Source organism: Berghia stephanieae, chromosome 8, assembly GCF_034508935.2.
Source record: "Berghia stephanieae isolate SIO BIC M18660-M18661 chromosome 8, UCSD_Bste_1.3, whole genome shotgun sequence".
NCBI lineage: Eukaryota > Metazoa > Mollusca > Gastropoda > Nudibranchia > Aeolidiidae > Berghia > Berghia stephanieae.
This window is the reverse complement of record NC_088367.1, coordinates 46,087,171-46,094,238: the sequence shown is the minus strand read 5'-3', so window position 1 is coordinate 46,094,238 and position 7,068 is coordinate 46,087,171.

The following is a 7,068-nucleotide window of genomic DNA, read 5'->3' as shown; positions in this document are numbered from 1 at the left end:
AAAAAAAACTACTAAAAAACGAAACAAAACAAAAATGAGTAGTAAAAAGGATAAGAGTAAAGTAAAAAAAAAAATAAAATCATACTCACATCAATGACCAGTAATACGGTTTTAATACAGTTTGAACATTTGTAAGGTTGCTTTTGTTTACCGGGTTGGGGGGCGGGGGGGGGGGGGGGGGGGAGAGTTCATTTGAAAAAAATAATTTGATGGGCGGAATCTGTAGTGAAATTATACGTCTATCCTTCCCAAGTCTGCTTCATAGAGATGAGACAAAATCTTCTGACGTAAATTTTCCATTAATTTGTAGATATCTAGATATAGAAGAAAAACATTTTGCCTGTAATTATCGTGTCCGGTGAAAGACCGTCGTCGATGGTCTATGCTCCTGCAGAAGCGAAAGCCCTAAGTAAATAAGTAAGTAAATAGGGAAGAAAAGTCCGGTTCCAAAATAATTGGAAGTGTGTATATATGTGACCAGTCCTTCTGAGGACTAATAATGAAGAGGCTACATATGAAATTATGAAATGGCATAACAAATTAATTTCGTTGCAGAATGTATTAGCAGAATCCAAGGAAGACCCCGCGATACTGTCACCTTCAGCATTTTAACTCTGTCCTTACCAGCTATTTTCAGAATTTTACCCAAAATCCAACACAAAAATTGATTTTTCAAACAGATTAGTATATTCTATATTTTGTTCAGAAAAATTACCCTGCAACACAGTGTCGAGTTTTTATGGCTATAACTATAACTACATGAAATCAGAATAGAAAATTGTTGGCTACATCCTAACGAATGTGACGATTTCCTATGGGTGGTAAGGAAAGGGTTAACCTGTCATCGTATTTGATATGCGTTTAGATAAAATACTCACGTCATCCGCCAGCCGGAAATAACGTACCAACTCAGAATTAGGTGTAACCTTGAACGTTTATAGCCTGATTGATAAAATTTAGTGAGAACTAATCATTGAAATGGCTGTCTAATTGTTTTGTATTGTTTTAAAGGGTTTTACGGAGCTTGCAACACATTTAGGTCATATCAGCGCCAGTAAAAAGGGAGAATATGGGAAGGTAAAAAGTTCTAGCATTACGATTGAAGCACCCAAGAAAAGGTAAGACAAAGGGGAATGGTACAAATAGGGAATTGGTGTAGATTCCACAAGCACACCATCAATGTACTTTAATTAGATTGAGATCACCTAAAAGTCTCATCCAGACACGAGCACAGGTCCCTACTAAGAGAAATACTCTCAAATGCTTACATTATAAATTCAAAACAATAAATATAATAATACATAACAGGGAGATGATTTACAAGGAAAAAATATCATCTCCCAAAACAATAACAATACATTTGACTGTTTCCCTCTCAGCCAGGGTATCCGGCCAGGGCCAGGACAAAACCAAGTATTCTCATTCCAAGACCAGGACACAAAGCATGTTGGAAAACAGATGTAGGGGGATAGAAGACACAATAAGTACCTCCCGACCCACTGTGGGAGGTCAAGAACCCCACTCAAAAATGGCTGTCTAAAAACAATAACAAAAAGCTGAGTGATGTCAATTTCGTTCCATCTATTAGACGCGCCGAGACCTTTTTTTGTTGCCGTATGTCGATTTTGGTTCCTTTGCTTGTGAAGCGAGTGCTCTACCAACTGAGCTATCAGGGTCCCCAAAGTGCATACTATCATCAATAATTATCAAATTAAAAACGTTGTCTATTGTTTTTTTTTTTCCATTTCGACGGCATTCGAGAGCTGAAAGCCCTTATAACTTGACAAATTGGCGTTTCCAAAATCAATGCAACTTTTTTCGGATTTTTTTTCTATCCTTAATTGACACCGTTATAATAATGTCTTTTTCTCTTTCACTTTCTTTTCGAATCAACAATCGTTAATTTGATTGTTATCATCGTCGTTGTTGTTATCGTCATTTTCCTCTACCTGGTAATAATTTCGATTATTATATAATTGGCATTAATGATAAATGATGATGATGATGATGATGATGATGATGATGATGATGATGATGATGATGATGATGATGATGATGGTGATGATGATGATAACAACGGAAAACACAAAACAAAATCATTAGTAATATGTCTTAAAGGTTAAAAAGTTAATTGTAAACGTTTTCCTGACTAATTGACTCTCTCTCTCTACTCTCTCTCTTTCTCTCTTTCTCTCTCTCTCTCTCTCTCTCTTTCTGTCTAACTCGCTCTCTCGCTCTCACTCTCTACTTCTCTCTCTCTCTCTCTCTCTCACTCTCTCCCCTACCCCCCCCCCCTCTCTCTCACTCTTACATACATACACGTATATATACACACACACAAACATGATTTTGCCGATTGTGTTACAATACGCATGCATGCAAAATACATCATAATACATGTTTCGTGACTAAGTTAAGGGCTTCAGAATCATTTTCTGACAAAACACGTTTTATTCAATTTAGGCCAGAAATCCTTTACCCTCATCTGTCAAAAATGTCAAATTGAACAATTTATCTGAAATGTTGACATGTTTTGACACGATGTCATTGATTGGTAATTAAACCAACGGATATTTGAAGCCATAGTTGTCCAGACATTTTTTCTAGAAATTAAATGTGTTTTGTCCCCCCCCCCCTCCCCAAACCGAAAAAAAAACCAACAAAAAAACAAAACAAACCAACAAATAATTTTTAAAAAAAAAACCCCAAACAAACAGAAGAACTAAAAAGAAAAAAACAAAACAAAACAAAAACAAACACCCAAAAACCGGAAACAAAACAACAACAACAACCCTTCCCCCTCCCCAGCAAAAAACAAAAAAAAAACAAAACAAAAAACAAAACAAATAAAAACAAACTCTAAAACTAATAAAAACAAACAAAACAAAAAACAAAAACAAAAAAAAAAACAAAAAAACAACCAAAGTCAAATCGATACGCTTCACTAAAACACTTAGCAGATGAACGTATGTAAACAACAAAAGGTCAAAGGTTAAACCGTGAGTTGATGGAATATATAGCGTGTTTTGTTATCAACAATAATATTATAGACAGTTCGAAGATGACGTCATTCAGGTTTTTGTTATTGTTTTTGCCATCCGCATTTGTGAGTTGTTCTCACTAAACCGTATTAACCAGACTATAAAAGTTCATGGTTACACAGAGTTTGTGTGTTGCTATAGATAGTATGCGCTTGGCTAAGAAACTCATAACATTGTCATCCGGAAGTATAACGGACCAACACACAAAACTGTGTGTATCCATGAACGTTTATAGTCGGGTTAATACAGTTCAGTGAGCATTACTCATACACGCGGATGGCAAAAAACAATAATAAAGACCTGAGTGACGTCATCTTCGAACTATCTATACATTACCAAGACGGTTTAAATATACCAATGTCCCTTGGCATCATTGAACTATCATTGGGATAACAGCCATATGACGTCATTAATGGGTTGGTTCATTTTAAATATAGATAGTATGCAGATGACGTCACTAAGGCCTTTGTTATTGTTTTTGCCATCCGCGTTTGTGAGTTGTTCTCACTAAACTGTATTAACCAGACTATAAAAGTTCATGGTTACACAGAGTTTGTGTGTTGGTCCGTTATACTTCCGGATGGCAATGTTGTGAACTCCTTAGCCAAGCGCATTCTATCTATATAGATAGTTCGAAGATTACGTCACTCAAGCCTTTGTTGTTTTATTTTGCCATCCGCGTTTGTGAGTAATGCTCACTGAACTGTATTATCCCGACTATAAACGTTCATGGATACACAGTTTTGTGTGTTGGTCCATTATACTTCCGGATGGCAATGTCATGAGCTTCTTAGCCAAGCGCATACTATCTATATACACCATCACCCGTAAGAATAAAGATATTTATATTCACATACACAAGCACACACGCATACACACTCCCACACACAATCACATAATATACTCACACAATCACACATGTAAGAATAAAGACTTGATACGCGCATACACACACACACTCACACGCCCACCCACACAAACAATCATAAACGTCCACAATTAGATTCAATAGTCTGATGTCACGCGCCCGGCAACGGCGGCCATCTTGGTTCTAAACAAAGAAAATCATTACTTTTTATTCTTCATGCTGGCTAGAACTTTTCATTCCCTTTTCATATGCCTTGTGATCAGAATGTGTAAAAGTCAATACATGATCAAATTGATGGGGTTTTTTACCTCTGGATACGCGTTTAAGCTCGCCGGGGAAATATTTCATATGGCGTCAGCCATTGTTCCGATAGTTTAGAGCCAGTGTTACTAAGTTACCATACGTCATAAGGAAGGAAGTGACAGTACGACTGTTGAAGACTATTAAAATAAAAACATTTAATTCACATACACACTTACGCACCACATAAACACACAGACACACACATACACCCATACACATACTATCATACTCACACGAGTAAGAATAATAGCGTACACGTGGACACACATATAGATAAAGAATGGGAGAAAGAGAAACAAAGAAGGGCAGAGAGACGAAAGAGACGAGATAGAGAGAGAGAGAGAGAGAGAGAGAGAGAGAGAGAGAGGGGGGGGGGGAGATAGATAGATAGATAGATAAATATATATATATATATATATATAGATAGATAGATAGATAGATAGGTAGGTAGGTAGATTAATGGATATATAGATAGATCGGTCGAGAGATAGATGGATGGATGGATGAATAGATGGTTAGATAGATGGATTGATAGTTGGATAGATATATGGCTTTATAGGTGGATGGCTGGTTGGTTGGTTGGATGGATGGATGGATGGATGGATGGATGGATGGATGGATGGATGGATGGACGGATGGATGGATGGATGGATGGATGGATGGATGGATGGATGGATGGACGGATGGATGGATGGATCGATGGACGGATGGATGGATGGATGGATGGATAGATAGATAGATAGATAGATAGATAGATAGATAGATAGATAGATAGATAAATAGATATGGATGGGTGTATGGATGGATAGATAGATAGATTGATAGATAGATAGATAGACAGACAGATAGAAAAAACAGATGGATAGATAGATAGATAGATCAGATATATATAAAGAGGTCTTGTCTGGAAGTTTACAGTAATCGAATCAAGCATTGTTTACAGGGTTACGTCAACAGTAAATAATGATTGTCTATTGCTTAAGCGATCCCCAAAAGGTGAGGTAACCGCAAGAATTCCACTGGGATCTATTACGTCTCAAAGATGTAATTCTGTTTGTCACTTTATCGTTTCATCATAATGCTAATTCGTCTCTTGAATGCCGTGTTTAATTAAGGCCTTGGAATCATCTTCCTAAACACTCTCACGCGTCTGTATATCTGTGTATATCATATTGTATGTGTATATGTGTCTGTTCTGCCGTACTCTGGAAATACACATATATTATATTTAAAAATTTGGCCAGAAAACTCGTCCTTCAAATATCGATCGATTTATATGACCCTCATCTTGGCAAAAACTCTCAAACCTGGGACTTCGCCTGGGACTTCGCGAAGTCCCTCATGTATCTCAGACTTTAGTCAAGGACTTGAAAAAATCGGATTTCTTTTAAGCTGGATTAGCAAGTCCCAGACTGAAATCACGGCACCTTCGGACTAAGTTTGGTCAAGTTTTAGTCATTTGCTGAGGCAGGACTTCACAAGCTTAGACTGAGAATAGTAACTAGGTTGTGACATAGCGTCAAAAAGATAGCGGCTATTTTATAGATGAGAAAGCTTTGATTCGGAAGGAAAATACGTGTGTTACGAATGACAGAGGCAAAAGTGCCCTGTTGCTATTGACACTGGCATAAAAAAAATATAGGATAAGTGCAGATCGTCGAAAGCACACATTTTTGTGAGTAAAAACAAAACAAAAATGAATCTAATCGGCTCGTGAGTTGCGAGTAGAAATCAAAGGTTTTGCGTCAAAGAGTAACAACAACAACAATAATAATTAGAAAGTATAGTGGAGACAAAAATTATACTGCTGGCATTGTAGCTAACTGAAATAATGTGATTTATCAGAACATTCTTTCTCTTTTGTTTCTTTGTTTTTTGTTCAATTTGTTTGAGTTTCATTGAAATTTTCATGGGCCTAAAAATATAGAATTGACAGTCGACCATGGACATCATTGTAGTCTAGCAGACGAATGTCAATATCACGTGATTTGATTCATCATGGCAAAAGTAAGTTAACTCTCTCCTTACCAGCCATTTTCAGGATTTTACCCAAAACTTCACACCCAACTAAACACAAAGTTAGATTTTTTATCACTCAAACAAATTAGCAGTAAGTTATTGTCATACATAATTTCGTTATCAAAACATGCTCTACAATACACTGTTCATTTTCTTTAAATTTTATGATGCACAAAAGAAATTTGAATTAGAAAAATGGTGGTTGTACGATTTTCCTATAGTTTGTAAGGAGAAGGTTAAAATGGGAAAAAGAAATAAATATTATTTATACCGAATGTGTTGCTAATTTTCTCTTTAGAAATCGTTTGCGTCCTGTCGTCGTGTACTAGAAAGCGTGGTGTTACCAACAGCCGAATTATTCATCGTCCTTAACTCACTCAACCCTAACACCGACTATAGATAGAATGCGCTTGGCCAATGAGTTCACAACATTGCCATCCGGAAGTATAACGGACCAACACACAAACTCTGTGTAACCATGAACTTTTATAGTCTGGTTAATACCGTTTAGTGAGAACAACTCACAAACGCGGATGGCAAAAACAATAACAAAGGCCTGAGTGACGTCATCTGCATACTATCTGTATCCGTAGTTACCACGTTCCCTTTTACCCCATGACTATCAATTATAATTTTCTGAGACAAATTATAGGCGTATTATCAAAGCTAATGTTATTTCATTTTTACAGCCTAATGAATGGTGGTTGAATAAAACTATCTATGTACACCCTCATTTCTAATACATTTCTTGCAATACGATTCAATAGTCTGATGTCACGCTTCCCGGCAACGGCGGCCATCTTGGTTCTAAACAAAGAAAATCATTCCTTTTTATTT